The sequence below is a fragment of the Panthera leo genome, chromosome A2 (assembly GCF_018350215.1).
Source record: "Panthera leo isolate Ple1 chromosome A2, P.leo_Ple1_pat1.1, whole genome shotgun sequence".
Lineage (NCBI taxonomy): Eukaryota > Metazoa > Chordata > Mammalia > Carnivora > Felidae > Panthera > Panthera leo.
The window spans coordinates 135,015,671-135,034,747 of NC_056680.1; the positions used below are offsets into that span (position 1 = coordinate 135,015,671).

Here is a 19,077-nt window from a genome sequence, read left to right on the forward strand (position 1 = left end):
ACCAACAGCCACATGAATGAGTGTGGAAGCACATCTTCCCACAGAAACACCTGGAGAGGACTGCAGCCCCAGCCAACCCCTTAACTGCAAACCTGTGAAAGACCCTGAACCAGAGGCCCCTGGATTCCTTTACTCACAATAACTGTACCATAATGAGTGTTGTTGTTTTAAACCATCACATTTAGGATAAATAGTTACACAACCAGAGATAACTATTATAGTCTTTTTCTTGGCAAACCATTAGAATAGTCTATCACAAATGCCCCAAAAGGAACCACAAAGCTTAGGGGTCAGCTTGGGGATCTTACATCTAACATTGTTACCCTTAAGCCTAATTGTCCAGGAATTAGTTTCAGAGTATCCAGGTCCAGGTGAACCAACACTGGTAACTGTAGACACAACAGCACACATATCCAGAAAGAAAGAAAAAAAAAAAAAAAGGGTGATCCTATGGCAACTTCCAATGTATTTTATTAAAAATCCCTTTGACAAGTTGTATGTAATAGCAAAAGACATTCCAGATTCTACCCATATGTCTATCCCAAGATCTAGAAAATTCTATTTCAGAGGAAACATTGGTCCTTCTGTGCTAATGCAGAGGAAAGGTTGTTTGTTGGCATTTGCCAAGTATAGGCTAATGCCCAGGAAATTTGTCATAAGGCTATCCATAATGTAGCCCCTTTCCCAATATAAAATTAAATATAAAATAATCGATCAACAACTCAAAACATTTAAATATCATTGAACTAGGGGCACCTGACTGGCTCAGTTGGAAGAGCATGCAACCCTTGATCTTGGGGTGGTGAGTTTGAGCCTCATGTTGAATGTAGAGATTACACACATACACACATACATACATACATTTTAAAAAAGTATTTAAAAAGTATTTTAAAAAATCGTAAAAAAAATCTTTGAACAAAATTTAGTAATATATATTTGGTTGCCTCCTGAGTGGAAAAACCCAGAGGACCAGAGAATAGGAGCGAGAGGAAAAATTCATCTCAACAGTGTATTTGTTGGTAGTTTTAAATTCTTTATACTCTATATAGATATTATCTAATCGAAGTGTTACTCATTAACTAAAATGTATACACTCTGAATCATATTAATATTGCACAATTTATCTTTCCCTTTCAGTTTTATGATTCTCAACATTTCTTTTTTCTACCTTAGAAGGGAATACTAATTCTAAACATTTTTTTTTCCAAAAGTAGTACAAGTACCAGTTTTACACTCCAAAGATACGGCTGCCCTCAATTGCAGTTTTACCTCTAATTTGACTGAGTGTTTCACCCAGCTTCGATCATCTGTGCTCAGGAAAGACTTCACCTCTCTTTGGTCTCCTAGAGAGGAGAGCAAACAATGAAACTTCCCACCAGCTTTCAAGCAACTACTTTTTATTAGCTATAGCTTTAGGCAGGTCATCTTAGGTCTGCACCCAGGACACATCTGGATGCCTCCTCAGTCAGTCACTCCAAGACTGGTGGATTGCTGGGATGTGAGCTGCCCTGATATTCTGTCCTTGTTCTTGGAACTTCATAATAGCTCCTCTTCATTGAAGAATCACAGTAAGAAAGGAGAAGGGGGAAAAACACGTAACAAAACTTAAAATACAAAAAGCCATTTAGGAATGCCTGGGTGGCTCAGACGACTTCTGCTCAGGTCATGATCTCCCGGTTTGTGGGTTCGAGCCCTGTGGTGGGCTCTGTGCTGCCAGCTCAGAGCCTAGAGCCTGCTTCGGATTCTGTGTCCCCCTCTCTCTCTGCCCCTCCCCCACTCTGTCTCTCAAAAATAATTAAAAAAAAAAGCCATTTAAATTGTCCTTAAGCCCAGATAATAGTAGCAGTTATTTCAATGAGCTTAGGGTTCTTACCTCTGCTGAATGATTAATGGAAATTCTGTGTCTTCAGAAATACTGAAGCCATCATATCCTAGATTCAGACAAAACAAAATTTTCAACTGATATACAGCAAATTAACTCCCATTTAACCAGGACATACCAAAGGTTTTCTACTTTTACTAAAAAAGAACCAAATGAGGTCCTGGCCCTGTAACAGATATGGTATTTGTACTGTAGGGATATCTGTTGGTCTGAGAAGATCTGCTTCTAGCTTCGGTGGAGAGGGGAGAGGTCCTGAGAGGGGGTAAAATGAAAGGGAAGCGATGAAGGTGGGCCAGGCTCTCCACCCGCTTCTTCACAGAAGAGCCCTCTGCCTTGATGCCCTGATGCTGGGAAAGCACTCACCTCCACACCTAATCAAAGACCTTGTTTGTCTTTGCTTCTTGTTTCCCACCTTCTCCTACTTCTTGACCTTTCATTTTAAACTCATAGGCTTTATTTTTATTTCTAATCTAGGCTCTCTTAATAGGTATGTTCTTCATTGCTCTCCTAGCTGGATTTCTGCTCTTCACTTTACCTACCAAGCTGTGTGACTCTGGGCAAAGTACCTACTCTTTCTGTGCCTTCCTTTCCTTGCTATAAAATGGAAATAGTAATGGTCCTGTCTCATGACATTATTGAGAGAATTAAATGAGTTAGAAGAGTAACCTTTCTTAGAATAGTGTCTGGTATGATATGAAGGATATATAGGGTAGATGTTATTTTTATAGAAAGTTTTACTTATTTCCCCCTTATTCTATTTTTAACCTTCAGTTTATTTTATTGCATTTTAATTTTAGCATTATCTTAGTTCTTTTTCTTAATTTTAGGTTTCTCTATAAATTTAAATCATTATGCTTAATTTTGTCAACTGTCAGCATTCTATAATTGTACACTTCAAGGACTAGTTTAAGCCTGTCTTTCACTTGGGTTTGGATGACCCTCTTTGTTCTCCCATTTCTTCTTTTTGGTTGAATTGAATGGTGGTAACGATTTTTAATGACCCGTCTTCATTACAGGAAGCAAGAATTGAGTCTAGAGAAGTGGCTACCAAACTTCAGTGTGTCTTAGAATCACCTAGAGGGCTTATAAAACACAGATTGATGGCACCAGTCCCTAAGGTTTTGATTCATTGGGTCTGGGGTGGGGCCTGGGTGATGCTGATGCTGTGAGTTGGGGACCACATTCTGAGAACCACCGGTCTGGAAAAGTGTGAATAGGGATAGAGTCCTTATTATAACTAGTAAAAACCCTTCCCATGCATCCTAACCCACTTTCACTATGCGCCCACATGCTTTATTGGATTTTCCCCAACACATTCTACTCCCTGCTCAATATAAACTTTTCCCAAGGCCATTATTATCCTCCCTCCCCTGTATATGGGTCATTAATTGGCCAACAAGGTGACTTATTAAAATATTACACTAAATATATATATATATATATATATATACACATATATATATACATACATATGTGTGTGTGTGTGTGTGTGTGTATATATATATATATATATATATATATATATATATACACACACATACATACCACACCATTCTCCTTAAGAGAAAATATATGTCAGAATCCATGGTTTCTAAAATATACAATAATTGGGTTTTAGGCACATCTTGGCAATTCCAGGAGGGAAGAGCAAGGTGAGCCAACCTTACACCCAAGATCCTTCTGAGAAGCCAAGAGTAATGGAGCTCTCAGAGGCCGCACCAGGGTCCTGGGACCTGGAAATCAGAGTCTTGTCACTGCTTTCAAAATATTCACTTCCAATATAATTTGGGGAGAATAAGGGCAAAGTCCTGCCATAGCTCATCTCTGTCCTCTCCCCTTTCCCCCAGGATAATGGTTTTCCTGTAGTGCATGTAAACAATCCCATACATGTTTGTATAATTTTATTTTCTGTGCATCTAACAATATATAACATTAATATTCATTATATATTTACATACTTTGTATCTTTTTTCAAACTTTCTGATCATGATCTTTGTCTCCCATCTATGATTATTACCTTGTCCCCAACCCCTTCAGTCCTCCAAATTCTTAAAGTAAAGCGTTATGGCTGGGCTGGGCTTTTCCAGGCTTTTTTCTTTGTTCATAGAGGGTACAGGATGCTATCCTATGAAAACTAGAGTCCCTCAAAGGGTATTTTATCAAATTTGGATCTAAGCCACTGATAACTCTGATAATGACAATTGCCCTCTTCGCCCCAAATCGCCTGACTGCTTTATGTCTTGCACTGAAAGATGTTCCCATTGAAAGGATTCTTCCCCAATACTAAATAATCTGTCTTCTTCCTGCCTTTCATATCCTGCCATCTTTAACACACTGCAAAGTTTCAGAAAGTGGGAGGGGACTTAGCTGTCTCCAGATAGATCTAACCCACCGCCTGACTCCAGCCATTTTACCACCAACCCCTAATCCAGTGGGGATTAATGGTCAGTCAGAAATTCCGCAGACTCATCCACCATTCTTGACTCAGATGGGATCAGCTGGCTGGAGGTAGAGTATACTGCTCTACAAGAAATGGCACTCTAGCAACCCATGAGCCATGAGCTCCAAAGCACGACCAATGAGTGGTGGGAGTCCTGGAGCACAGTCTGCATCCTCCAAGAATCCTCTCCTGCATTTTGGCTGGTTGGGACCCCAAGAGTAAGGTCTACAAAATGTTGGGGGCTTTTAATGTTAGTTGCCTGTTAGAATTCTGGATTGTTCATTAATTTTTCTATATTTGGCCCTTTGGGTCTCTTAATTCTCTAACCATTACTTTTTTTTTTTTTAAGTTTATTTATTTATTTTCAGAGAGCTAGTGAGCAGGGAAGGGACAGAAGGAGATAGAGAGGATCCCAAGTAGGCTCCCTGCTGCCAGGGAGGGGTCAGATGCAGGGCTTGAACTCATGAACCGTGAGATCATGACCTGAGCAGAAACCAAGAGTTGGACACTTAACCAACTAAGCCCCTAATTCTCTATTCATTTCTTATGAAGCTACAGATAGATCCATCATCTTGATCTGTATCAGTTTTATGGCTTCCATTGCAAAATTGTCTAAAGCATTAGGAAAGAAATCTTTTTATGTGATTTTAGAACTTGTTTCTTGGCAAGCTGATGTGTCTTCATGTTGAAGTAAGCATATAATTTATCACCTAAACTGGAACAGTTTTGAGAGTGACAAATGCTACATCACTTGGGATGCTAGTACAACAGAACACCGGACAGTCTAGACAAACCAGACACACGATCATGGACACCCTACTGAGTATGCACATTCCCTCCCCCAAAATAAGGTTCCAGAGGAAGCGTTCAGCAAACAGGCTATGGTGTCACCCCTGCCAGGACCATCTGCTTGTGTTTGACGAACCGGGAGGCCTTGGGACTGGCTAAGTCACACAAAATATATTTGGACACATGTGGGATCTGTAGTCCAACTGCCTGTGTTCTTCCAGTGGAGAAATCTACATGAATCCATGCTATAAATAGAAACTTCATTATCTGCACTGTGTGTTTCTGCCTTGGCTCAAAATGTAGGAACTTCCATCAACATTTCCTTTCTCTAAGCAAAGTGTTGGAGACTTAGACAAACATTTCTGCCTTCTCAGAAATGCCAAGGGAAAAAATCTTCCATTCTTAGCAAATCTCAATTACTAGCAACTTCTTCTGCAAAGAGGCATGACTGAATGACTTGACAGACCTGGGAGAAACCGGTACCTGGTAGGCTGCGTTTCTCTGTTGAGCAGGTGATATTCATTGAATGCTTGCTATATGCTGGGAACTTGACATGGTTTTGTATGGTGCATCAGCTTCGGGCCGGCAGCTCAGCACAGCCAGAGGATGCCACAGAGGATATCAAAGATGTATGAACAACAATAACAAAAAACCCAGCAGAGTGAAAATTCTCAACACATGGTTTTTCTGCTCTGTATGTATGTGTTTTAACTAATTCCATGAATCCCTAGTGGAGCTGATCGTCTGTGTGTGCCCACACCTGCCCGTGGTTGGCAGGCCTGCAGGATCCCACTCGAGGTCCCAGAGGCCTGCTTCCACTTGCCCTGCACCAGCCAGAGTAACTGACATTCAGATGGAACCTTAAAATGAAAAAGCAAACATGAGTCACAACTTCATAGGACAGTTCTGCCACATATATTTCAGCAGTGTGATTTAGCTCACACACAGTAAATAGGGAAGTAGTATCAGGGTAACACGGAAGTCAAATCAGTTCACACCCAATTTTTCCTTAGCCAAAGGAGAGAACTATAGTTGTTGGCAGGATAGAAAAAGCCCAGCTTCTATGGTGGCAACAGGCTTTAATTTTTAAAATGTGAAGCAAACATCTACACTCTCAGGCGCCCAGACCTTGCACAGTTCTTGGCTTGTGGCAGGCCATGCTGTCTCGAATGCCCCAACCCCTGCTACAGACAGCCCCAGAGGCTCGGAGGTCTGCTTCTATCCACACACTGTCCCTGCGCCATCCAGCGCTATGGTCTTCTTCTTTTTTTTTTCATGTTTATTTATTTTTGAGAGACAGAGCACAAACAGGGGAGGGGCAGAGAGAGAGGCAGAAACGGAATCTGAAGCATGCTCTAGGCTCCCTGCTTTTGGCACAGAGCCTGACACAGGGCTCGAACTCACAAACTGCAAGGTCATGACCTGAAGTCAGATGCTTAACCAACTGACCTTCAGCACTACTGTCTTATGTCTGTTCTTAACTGGGTCAGAATCTTGAAGGAGGCAGAAATGAGGGATTAGATCCCCCTCACCTTTAACTGGGTGGGCACAGACTCTGGTTCGAGTACAGCTCAGCTCAAACCTTCACTTATGAACGCTCCAACAGAATCGAGTCAGCGAGCACCACAGTAACAGCAACATGCATTCAGAGAGTGTTTGCTATTTGTCAGGAATGTTCTAAGAGCATTACATGGTCTTACATATTGAAGGGGATCAGAATATGCCATCCCCAAATATGCCACTTTGACAGGATTATTTTGAGAGGAAAGCATTTGAGTTCTTGAAAATCCCTTATCTGCCTAAAAGCAGGGCCTCCCAAAAGAACTCAAGTGCCACAAATCCTCTCCCGGGATCCACTCTAATAGCTTCTGGGAGACAAGAAGTCAGCACCACACCCAGACACACACTGTCACAAACCATCATATCTTCCATACAGCCCTCCAAGGATCCATTTACCCTTCCAAAAAGCCATTTGCTCTTCCCCAAGTGCCCTTTGCCATCCCCTCCCCTTCTAAGTTAGGTATATAGACCCCAAATTCTAACCACTCCTTTGAGTGCCTCGTTGCCGAGTGCTCTCGGATATGCAACGTACATGCAAATGTACATGCGAATGTTTTCAACTTAATCTTTTTGTCAGCCAATTTACAGGGCCCCAGCCAGAGAACCTACGGGGGTTAGAAGAAAAAAAATAATATTTTCATCCCCCACAGTTTGTATGTATTAACTCATTTAATCACAACCCATGAGGTAATTGTTTTCAGCTGAGGAATCTGAGACATGGGAAGGTTAAGTGATTTAGCTAAAGACTGTTAATACAATAGCATAGCCTGGAGAAAAAGCAAAGTTCTAAAGTTGGAATGATTGTTTTGGGGAGTTAGCAGCAGTGCTGAGAAGACAAAAGGAAAAACAAAAAAGAACCAATATCAACATTCTTGGGTTGGCATCAAAGGGAAATTGTGGGTTCAACCTAGATAAACTAAACTGAGATTTTGGAAAGTCCTATTGGTTTGTGAATGTCATCCTGGGTCGCCCAGATAATTAATAATAAATAATTAATAATATTAATAATTAATATTTAATAATTAAATCATGTAACAATAAAATGAATTAAAGTTATTCAACTAGAAAAGCAGCCTACAATAATCCTCAAATTTATCAAAAATAGATATCTGATACAAGAGCCGAAATTTTCCACAAGGGTAAAGCAAAGTTATTACCCCCCACCGCTCTTTATAACTTGATTCTTAATGATCAGATGCCGCTTTCAGATGAGTTGGACACAGTCCCGTAGAGAACACAAAGATGAACAATGTTTTATAAGCTAATGATGCAGTTATATTATTATCTCAAATCGTGAGTAGCCTGCACAAACAACAGGTTCTGCAAACTCATTATTGTCAGAAAAGAGTTACAGACTAACTTTTTAAATGTGAAAATAGTTGCTTTTGGAGGGTGTCCCAGAACTTTCAACTAATTTATAAACAACAAGCCAATACAAGGAGTGATCTCAGTTATTTTGGTGAACATTGAACAAACAGAACATCTTGGAGGATGTGGGAGGAAATGGCTCTCCTCAAAGTCAGGTATTCTACAGGTGCTGGTGGGGGGGCGGTGGTGGTGGTGGTTAAGAATTCTGTTTTTGTGGTTTTTCACCTGAAGCAAGTATCTGATTATAGTTGTTTTAAAGTATTTTCAAACTAAATTAATAGTTGCCATGCTACACTTTTGGATTCCATTTTATGTTCAACTGTATGCTAGAACAGATCCAAGTTATATTTTGGAATGAAAGTCAGCCTTCCACAGGTATTCTTCTATATTCATCTCAAGCGGAGCAGACATGACAAAGGCCGGCACAGAAGCACATATATTTGAATGCATATCTGCTTTGTGCCCCACCTTGTTACTCTTTCTTCTGTTTTAATTCTAATACTTCCTACCTGGTCATATTTATGTATCATTGAAAGCCAGTTGTAAATCATTTTTCTGAAGATGAGAAATAAATTGTGAAAGAAGTATAATTTAAGTACATTACTTCAAATATACATCTTCAAATATAAATTCAACTAGTAAATACATACATATACAACATATACATATTAAGACTCTTCCAAAGTTTGCATAAAAGCTTCTTTCATTTCAACTGAATTATTTACTGAATGAAGGTGCCAGATCTTAGCTTATAAACCACATTTAAAGGCTTTGTACTGAATATTTTCTTTTCCTAAAACAGGAAAATTTTGCAATTGTCACCTTTCCTAAGGAGACAGAATTATCCTTAATCTATATTAAAAAAAAGAAAGTTTCATGCACATTTACATGCATTATTTCTAAATCTGGAGACATCCAACTTCTTTGCAGGAACAGCCAAGACAGAATGAGTCATCCTCTCCAATTGGTCCTCCATTTGACAAAGGATTAAACCTCTTCCCTATCACCTCAATTAGCTTTATACACTGAAACACATCTCCAGCCCTCAGACTATAAACCCTTTTACAGAAATGGAAAGACTGGAATTTATAGTCACAAGTTCAACCATTTTCAGAAGTCCTAATTTTGTTCTTTAAATGAAAGATGCAAGGATTTTTCTCATTATTACCTAAAATACCCAAGTGTGTTTTCCCAAAAAAGAGTCAGGTAGTTTATTTGGGTGGTGATCCTAGGACATAGGACAAAGGACCCAGGGAAAGTGAGTTCAAAAAATAGAAAAATCCATGCATCTGGGTGGCTCAGTTGGTTGAGCATCCAACTTTGGCTCACATCATGATCTTGCAGTTTGAGTTCAAGCCCCACATCAGGTTCTATGCGGACAGCGCAGAGCCTGCTTGGATCCTCTGTCTCCTCCTCTCTTTGTGCCTCCCACCCCCAATCCCACTCTGTCTCTCTCAAAAGTAAATAAACATTAAACAAAAAACCTGAAAAATCCAATATAAGTGTCCATAACCAAATTCCCACTGTGGACAAAAGGGGCTCAATTCACCTGAGTGTCCTGATGCATACATTATGCTTCCCAAGGGACAAGAAGCTGGAGCTTCCATCTCCTGTTGATATAAGGTTGTCCTAGAAGTTAACTCACCTGTATTTTCAGGCTCCCTGGTATAACAGAAAGATTTGGGGCAGAAAGCTGAAAAATCTGCCTCTCACTTGAAGTGAGAAGTGCAAAGGCAGCCTGAGCTTGCACAGAAGTACACACTTTAGCTTCAGCTAAAATCAAAGGTGGGCACAAGGAATGAGATTCAGTGTTTCAGAGGTGTCTAGTGAAAGTACCCAAATGTGGTAGATAGTTAATGAATCTTGTGCAGTCCCCCTTCCACAGTCTCTGGGCTGGGCTTATGATGGCTCTAATAGGATGAAACAGAACTTATTCTGTGCCTATTCTGGGTCTAGCCTTCAACTGACCCCACAGCTTCTGCTTCTTACTTCTCGGAATGCTTGCTCTTGGAATCTGGTCACAGTAACTTAAAGCTCAATGTAGAGGACGATGTGAAAAGAACTGAGATCTGAGGAATCTACTCCTGAAATCATTGTTTCACTATATGTTAACTAATTTGGATGTAAATTTTAAAAAATAAAAAATAAAATTAAAAAAAAAAAAGAACTGAGATCTGACTGAGAGGTCTGGCTGAGCTCCCGGTCAAGCCTTCAGATGACTGATGCTGTCCCAAGGCCGTTGGACAATACCATGCTGGGAAGAATTGCCATCAGTTATGGCTCTGAAGGATTCTGAGTAATTTTAGTGATTCTGAGAGGAAGTGTTTTTGATATTTTTTGCCAAATTACATTGTTGAATATTACTGTGTAAAAATTTTTCATGCCTACTCTAACCTTCCTCCCCAGTGTGGATGTTATAGGGTTATCAGAGTCATTTGATGTTCACTCAACAGTCATTTGAAATTCACTGAACAAATATTTATTGAGTACTTACTATGTGGCAGGCCCTATTCTAGGCACTATTATAGTAATGAACAAAATAGATAAGAAACCCTGTCCCCTTGGAGAGGGGAGAGTGACAATGAGCAGAACAAATTCATAGAATGTAAATATATAGTATCTAGAGAGTGTTGAGTTGAGAAAAACTAAAGCATAAAAGGAGAATAGAGAAAATGTTTACAAACAGGTGTCAAATTTTAGATTAAGTAACCAAAGATGACCTCATTGAGAAGACAGCATTTGAGTAAAGTCCCTTAGGAAAAGATGGAACCACAAGGGAATCTAAAAGAAAAGCAGAAAGAACAGCAAGTATACAAAACTTGAGGCAAGGCTGTTACTGAAGCATTCAAGAAACAGTGATGAGGCCATTGTGGCTACAGCTGGGTGAGCAAGGGAATAATAGTAAAGGTGTAAGTTAATAGGGGACTAGATCACACAGATTCTTTTGGAAGTGAGTGGAGAATTTTAGCAGAGGGGTGATATGATCTGACTACATCTTAGAGTATGATTCCGGCTTCTGTATTAAAAACAGATTGGGAAAAGAGGACCAAAGAATACTCAGGAAAAGCAACCAATCACTGTACTGCAATACCAGGTGACAGAAGAAGGACTTGTACCAGAACGGTAACAGTATGGGGGGCAGGGAGGGTGAGGGTGCAGGGAGAAATGGACCAATTGGACAGATTTGAGGTATAAGTGAAAATAGAGTCAGACAATGGAATCTGCTGACACTTCAGATGTGAGATGTTTTTAATAAAAGAGAAAGGTGTTAGGCATTACTCCAAAGTTTTGGCCTCAGCAAATGAAGAATTACATTTCTATTAACTGAGATGAGGACGTTTGGGAGTTTGTATGTAGAGTTCAGTGTTAGACACATTAACTTTGAGATGGATATTAAACCTGCAACTCAAGACGCTGAGGAAGAAGTCTGAGCAATAAGCCTGAATTCAGGATAGAGGTTCAAGCCAGAGATATAAATATGGGAGTCATCAGCATATGGTATTTAAAGCTATGACACTGAATTAAAATTATGAAGAGACTGAACATAGATAGACAAGGGAGAGGTCTCAAGACTAACTACAGGGCATTCCAAGATATAGAAGTTGGGAAAGAGAGCATGTAGAAGGAAAACAAGAGACTGAGAAGCAACAAGCAAAGCAGAAAGAAAGCCAGCAAGGTGTGGAAGCTAGAAAACCAAGAAAATGTTTTAAGGAGGAAAATATAACTGACCATATCAAATGCTAAGAGTTCAGGGGAGATGAGGTGTGAGAGCTCATGATCAAATTTAGCAACACAAATTGTCCTGGTGAAAAACAGTTTTTGTGAAGCAGTGATAAAAGCCTAATGGATTGTAATTCTCAGTATAGAGAATTCCAAAGTTTTTTTTATATATAAGAAGCAAAGTGAAGTTGGCATAGCAAAAAAAAAAAAAAAAAAAAAAAAAAAATTAATGGGAGATATAACAGCAGTTAGTATGGTGATGTAACAACCCAAAAGAGAGGAAATAATTATGATCCAAAAGAATGGGTAAGAATTGCTGGAATCATGCCTTTAGTGGTGAAAAGGGATGGAATATAGTACAACAGTGAGAAACTGACCTTATTTAAGAATACAGACAATTTAAGTGCATGCTTAGTAACAGAAAAGGAAGGCAGAGCGAATGCACACAGATGCAGGAGGTAAGTAGATGAGGTGTGAGAGTTCATGAAAGTTCTCCTATGAAGGTTTCTATTTTGCCAGTGAAATAGGAACCAGGGTCATCAGCTAAGAGTGATTTCGGTGGAGAAGGCCTTGGAGGTTTGAGGAGAGGTGCAGAAAGTATGAAGTAATCAACAAGGAAGAGTATGGATTGGGGATATATGGTATCGGCATCGCTGCAGGGCAATGTCACCTACTTTAGGAACAGTGGTAGTGACAGCAAGCGACAGTAGTCAGCACTGTTGTGGGCTTCATTCCACTCAGATGTGTAGGTGCAGGAACAGCACAGTTGGATTTAGCCAGGCTGTGTTTGGCTAATCACAGCCTCATCTCCCTCCACCCCCCATCCCTGAACCCCCTCTCCTCCTCATGGAAATATTAGCTATTTCTTTCCTAACAGATAACAATACTGTTCAGAGAGCTTGGTGATTCTGACTCAGCTTTCAGTACTTCTCCCAATGATGTCTTGCAAAAGTTTCGTGTTTTGTCATTTACTTTTCTTCTTCCCATCCCACAATTCATATGTTTTTCTATTTTCGAAGTTATGAAATATAGTTGTATCCTGAGTAATTTTCCAGAAGGGGCGAAGACAACTGTGGAATGAGAGAGAACTGGTACGGTATCTCAATAATGTTAAATACCATTTATGCAGCACCTTTATGCCGTAGGTACTTAACATACATTTCTAATCCTTTCAATAAGTTTCCCCATTTTAAAGGAATGGAACCTTAGAAGTTAGATGAGTCACCCAGCTAATAAATGCCAAAGCCTAGATCTGAACCCTGTTGTGCATGTTCCACGGAGCTGACTCTGGCCACTCCACCCCCTGGCCCTTATTTGCCAGGGCAAAATCAAGCCTGTGTTGTCCTAGCTCCAACTGTGGTTGAGAAGTCTTGCCCAAATATCTTTAATCCAAGGTGCTGTTTCCAGCCTCCCCCCTGCCAAACACCAGATCTCATCTGCTCTTGTTCTTGAAATAAAAATTCTAGTTTTCATGTTCCAAACTGAACTTGTTCCTAAATACTGAATTTCACCTGTGTTCTACTGTCCAATTTTAAACCTCTGGATTTATTTACCTATATTTACAATACCTTGGCACTGTTACTGTTTTGGGCCAGGTAGTATTTTTCTTGTGGAGCCTGTCCTGTGCAGAGTAGGCTGCTCAGCAGCATCCCTGACCTTTATACACTTGATTCCAGTAGCACCCCCTCCCCAATTGTGACAATCAACAATATCTACAAACACTGCTAAATGTGCTATGGGAGGCAAATTGTCCCTGGTTGTGATCACTGGATCAGAAGTAAAGATTACATAGGAATTAGTTTTTTTGGGTTTTTTCATCTTATTTTAAATTTTATTTTGTCACTTTATCCATAAAAGATGTTATTTTTATACTTTTTGTTTTAGATTATGTTTTTTGTTTTGTTTTTTAGAAGACATGCTCCTCTTTGACTTTTACATTCTCTATACCTTTCCAAGAACTCCTTGTCTCAACATCACCATTACAAGTAGAATTAATTCTAACAGTCCCCATGTTCCCATTATACTTTGACATAAAAAAATCTGTAATGGTATTTATCACATTCTATTACAGTGCTTTAAAAAACATAAAAACCTCACACCTATCTTGAACTATCAACTCTTTGATGACCTAGATCATATAATATTCATTTATAAAAATCTTACCAGTATTTGCTTAACTTGTGCATTTAAACTGTATTTTAAGGAATTCCATGTGCTGGCTCTTTAAATTATCTAAGCCTACAGAATTCCCCTTTATTTTATTTTATTTTATTTTATTTTATTTTATTTTATTTTATTTTATTTTTTATTTTATTTTCAGAATGCCCCTTTAGGTCTTCTGACCTACTTGCACATCACAGTTCTGCCATCTAGTGGCCAATTACCCAAACTGTAGGTGCAATACCTAGTATGAAATAAGCAAATATGCCCTATTTCTCAGATACAAACATTTAAATTACATTCAATATTATAAGAAACTTCTATACCAATTTTATACATATACACTTTTAAACTAGTGAAATATTCCAGTTCTTAACATTTTGCCTCTATTTGAAATTAATTCACATTATAAGATTTATAGCTCAAATATATATCATTTTTATTTGCAAATAAGGAATATGTAATGTCCATATTACCTGCCTTTGATTTTATGCAATGTCCTTTCCCAACCAAGCTCAAACTTTGCTGGTTTTTCTCTTAGAGACCTCTCTCTTTGAAGAGTCTAAGCCATTCAACAAAACACATACCAGGACACCAAACTCAGCTAAATATCAAGACAGCAGGACAAAGTCCTCACCTGATAAGATCCGTCATCTAATTGGATCCAAAGCTGTTCTCCAATATGGACTGAAATACAATGTTTAACCAGTAGGCTTATTAGCATGGTTACAGGGTTGACTGAATTGATCCAACAATTCCACTAAGTAGGTTAGTAGGAAATTAGTCTAAATATTAAAAACTTGTGAAGAAGCATTTTCATTCTTGATTGAATAAACCTCCTCACTAACTCATTGCCTTCACCAATTATGATTCAACGGTCTCATTCATGCATCATGCTATTATAACAATAATATGATCAACTAATAACACAAATTGAATAAGGAGGGGAATAAAAATGGGAAGAGGATGAGATAAGGGCTGGCGATTCAGTTCCAACTTTAATTACTACCTACGATTTGAGATATCATAAATCTATCACTATTTCATATTTATGAGTTAACAAAGTGTATTTGCTTTAGCAGGAAGGCATTACCAAATAGCTCTAAAATATACATTCTGAACTGTTCTGTCACTTATCTCTAGTTTGTTGAAATCATTAACTTACTGTGAAGCCAAATGTAGCAGATGCATAAACTCTCCGGTATTTCTTTCTTCCTAATATTCACTCTTGATACATCACTGATTTGCAGAATAAATATTTATTTCTAATACTGCAAACTCATGAGTGCCATGACCCTATTTCTTTGCTTTCAGATATTTAAAATGCTTTAAGTTTGGGACACCTGGGTAGCTCAGTCAGTCAAGCATTCGACTCTTGATTTTGGCTCAGGATATGATCTCAGGGTCCTGAGATTTAACCTGGTGTCTAAACACAGAGCATGGTTGGGGCACCTGAGTGGCTCAGTCGGTTAAGCGTCTGACTTCGGCTCAGGTCATGACCTCACGGTTCATGGGTTCAAGCACCAGGTCCAGCTCTGTCCTGACAGCTCGGAGCCTGCAGCCTGCTTCTGATTCTGCATCTCCCTCTCTCTCTGCCCCTCCCCTGCTCACACCGTCTCTCTCTGTCTCTCAAAAATAAATAAATGCAAAAAAACAAACAAACACAGAGCATGGAGCCTGCTTGCTTGGGATTTTCTCTCTCTCTCTCTCTCTCTCCCTCCCTCCCTTGCTTGTTCCCTCTCCCGTCTCCCCCAACCCAAATAAATTAATTAAATACCTGAAGTTCAAGAGATTATTTAGACCAACTCCTCACTGCATAGAGGGAAAATTGCGGTTTTGAATGGTTTAGAGCCTTGCCCAAGCTAAGTGAGCTAATTGTAGCAGATGAATCTAGAACTTTCAATTACTGAGAATAACCACTAGTCCTGAGCCAACACACTATCAAGAGTATTACAAGGTGAACCTCTCAGGACTAATGCCATCATGCTTCACTAATTAGCAGGAGTCTCAGCCTAAGTTATTCTTTCTCAAAAATTCTTAACCCACAAGCTATATATCCTCTCCACTTCCCTCTCTTACCAAACAAATTCTTCCAGTGTCTCCTTCGACCCCAATCTGAAGCAGCCGTTCCTATTCTTCAAATATGTGTTCCCTTCACCTCCTTGCCTTACTTGAAACCTACCTGGGTCCTGAGCAAACATCAGGGCCAGAAGCTGATTATATGGAGTTGATCGAGGTAGGTGTATTTCTTGCTCCCCCTTGCTACTTCCAAATGATGTCACCCTTTTCCTCCTGCAAGAATCACTGTTCTTTTAATGCTGTCATTTGGATGTATCACTGTTTCCTGCACCTTCTTACACTCTTCTCAACCTCCTAGTTACACCTCATCTTTCACCAGCCTCTGGTTCCTGGCAATGTTCCAATTTTGGTTTCCTTTCCTTATATTTGGTGATTTCAATACGTAAGTGGGGGGGACCCATCAAAAAGCTCCAACTTCTCAGTTTCCTGATTTCTATATTCCACTGACATTTTTCTTTTCCACTTCAGTCACTCACTTTATGCAGTCATACCCTGGATCTTTACATCTCTTAAAAAATACAAACCTTTTCAAAACATTCCTATCCAAACACCGAACTTTCCTAGGGCAGCTTCCAATGTATTCAGTGGGCACAAGTACTTCCATACAATTACACAGTTCTTCAATGATGTGGGGACATCTGATCCTCTCATCCCCCCTTTCTTATTATCCATCAGCCCCCTCCTGTCATCACTTCCCATCTTGTTTAGCACAGATTCCATTATCAACATAATGACCCTTTGTAAATACTGCCAACTCTTAGTTCCTTCTTTCCGTCAACTGAGCTCACCCTACAAAACCCTAATCCATGTATGAACTCTTGTGGCTTCAGACTTTCTCCTTGTTTGCACAGAAATGTTAGTGACCACAGATTACATAATCGTGTAACTAGTTTCACTTTAAATTCGTAATCTCAGGCCACAGTTTGAATCTTGACTATGACCCAGAAATCTTGCTAGATTTCTCTAATAATTTTATTTTTCTGTTCCCCAGGATGAACATATTGATCTGGATTCTCTTTCATTTATCTTCTACTCTCCCTCTTCCACCTTTATCTCTTAGCAGGTATCCTTGCCCATAATTTATTGAGAATACAGAACTGTCAGACAGAAGCATTCTCATCCTCCCACAACCAAATCCCCAGGCCTACTGCCTCCGAACCATTTTTCCCATTGCCATGAGATCAGGATACCAAGGAACATACCAGAATATAGCTGGAAACTTCAGAGTTTGAGGCAACTGATCATAAGTGGTTAAGTTAGTAATGCCAGATTCAGAAGGATAGTGAATATTATGTTCTGTAGGAAATGGAAAGGCTTTGGTGGGGAGATGCATGATCCAAGTTATGTTGTAGGATAGAGGTCAGCAGACTACAGCCCTGGGCCAAATCTAGCTTATTGACTGCTTCTGTAAGTTTTATTGGAGTAGTCATTTATGTATTCCTATCTGTGACTAGTATGCTACAATGGTAGGATTAATAGTTGACACAGAGACCATATAACCCACAATGACTAAAATATTTACTATCCCTTTCCAGAAAAATATACCAGCTTCTTTTTAGAAAGATAACTCTGGCAGCATGATGAAGGATAAATAAGAATGGGGGAAATTAGACACATGGGAAATATTTGGAAAGAAATTGTGTTAGTGCAGTAAGAGTAATAAAGGCTTGGTCTAAACCAATGGAGGTAGACACAGAAAAGAAAAAAAAAAAAAAAAGGAGACATATTGTGTAAAGAGTCAGGATTAGACAGACAATGAGAAAAAACATGACAGAAATAGGTTAAAACATGTTTTCTATTTTTGGTGACTGGGAGAGTACTGGTTTTCTCAACTGTGGTAGGAGAAAAAGGATGAGAGAAGTAAAAGCTTTCAGGAATAGTAACAATGGTCATTTTTGGACAAGTTGAATACCTACAAGAAATATACACATGGAGCTTGTTGAAATTATCCCCAAAATCATCTCTGAGGCTAATGGAGTTATGGAAGTCATTGGTCTATAACTGGTAGCTGGTACAATGGGAATAGATGAAATCACTTAAAAATATGTAAAATAATACCAAGTCTCTTAGAAGTTTGAATTCAGGAGTTGAAAACTTATGTCCACACAAAAATTTGCACACAGATATTTACAGCAGCTTTATTTTTTTTTTAATTTTTTTTTAACATTTATTTATTTTTGAGACAGAGAAAGACAGAGCATGAGCAGGAGAGGGTCAGAGAGAGAGGGAGACACAGAATCCGAAACAGGCTCTAGGCTCTGAGCTGTCAGCCCAGAGCCCGATGAGGGGCTCGAACTCACGGACTGCGAGATCATGACCTAAGCCGAAGTCGGACGCCCAACCGACTGAGCCACCCAGGCGCCCCAGCAGCAGCTTTATTTTTAACTGTCAAAAGTTGGAAGCTAGATGTCCTTCAGTAGGTGAATGGATAAACAAATTCTAGCACACTCCGGAAATGGGAGTATTATTCAGCACTAAATCAGAAGGAGATATTAAACCAACAAAGACATGGAGGAAACTTATATATTACTAAGTGAAAGAAGCCAATCTGAAAAGGCTACATTCTGTATGATTCCAACTATGTAACTTTCTGGCAAAGATAAAACTATGGAGACAATGAAAAGGTCAGTACTGGGTTGACAGGGGTTGGTCGGGGAGGAAGGGATGAATAGACAGAACACAGAGTATTTTTAGGGCAGTGAAACTATTCTACATGATACTGTATGGTAGATACATGTCAATATACAACTGTCTAAACTCACAGAACATATAACACCAAAAGTGAACAGTAGTGTAAACTATGGAATTTGATTGATTACGATGTGTCAATGTTGGTTCATCAATTGTAACAAATGTACACTCTGTGGGGATGTTGATAGGAGGGAGGTTATGGAAGTGTAGGAATAAAGGGTATATGGGAAATCTCTGCACATTCCCCTCAATTTTGCTGTGAACCTAAAACTGCCCTGAACAATAAAGTCTTAATTTTAAAAGTCTGTGTTTAAAGGGTCATTAAAACTGTCATTAATTCATACACAAAAGATCACAGAGAAATTAAAGTGAATTAACTGATCTAGAT

The 19,077-nt window shown here is 39.3% G+C and overlaps 2 long non-coding RNA genes across 2 annotated transcripts in view; both read right to left on the bottom strand.

Annotated features, from left to right (window-relative positions):
- The window catches only part of LOC122210352, a 100,013-nt gene that overhangs the window by 63,980 nt on the left and 16,956 nt on the right, over positions 1 to 19,077 (bottom strand). The gene's annotated exons all lie outside the window — the stretch shown is intronic.
- Positions 1,360 to 13,592, bottom strand: LOC122210349. Its single transcript, XR_006198020.1, has 3 exons — positions 13,328 to 13,592; positions 1,874 to 1,931; positions 1,360 to 1,550 (listed from the first exon to the last, which is right to left on the bottom strand). It is a non-coding gene; the product is annotated as an uncharacterized LOC122210349 (long non-coding RNA).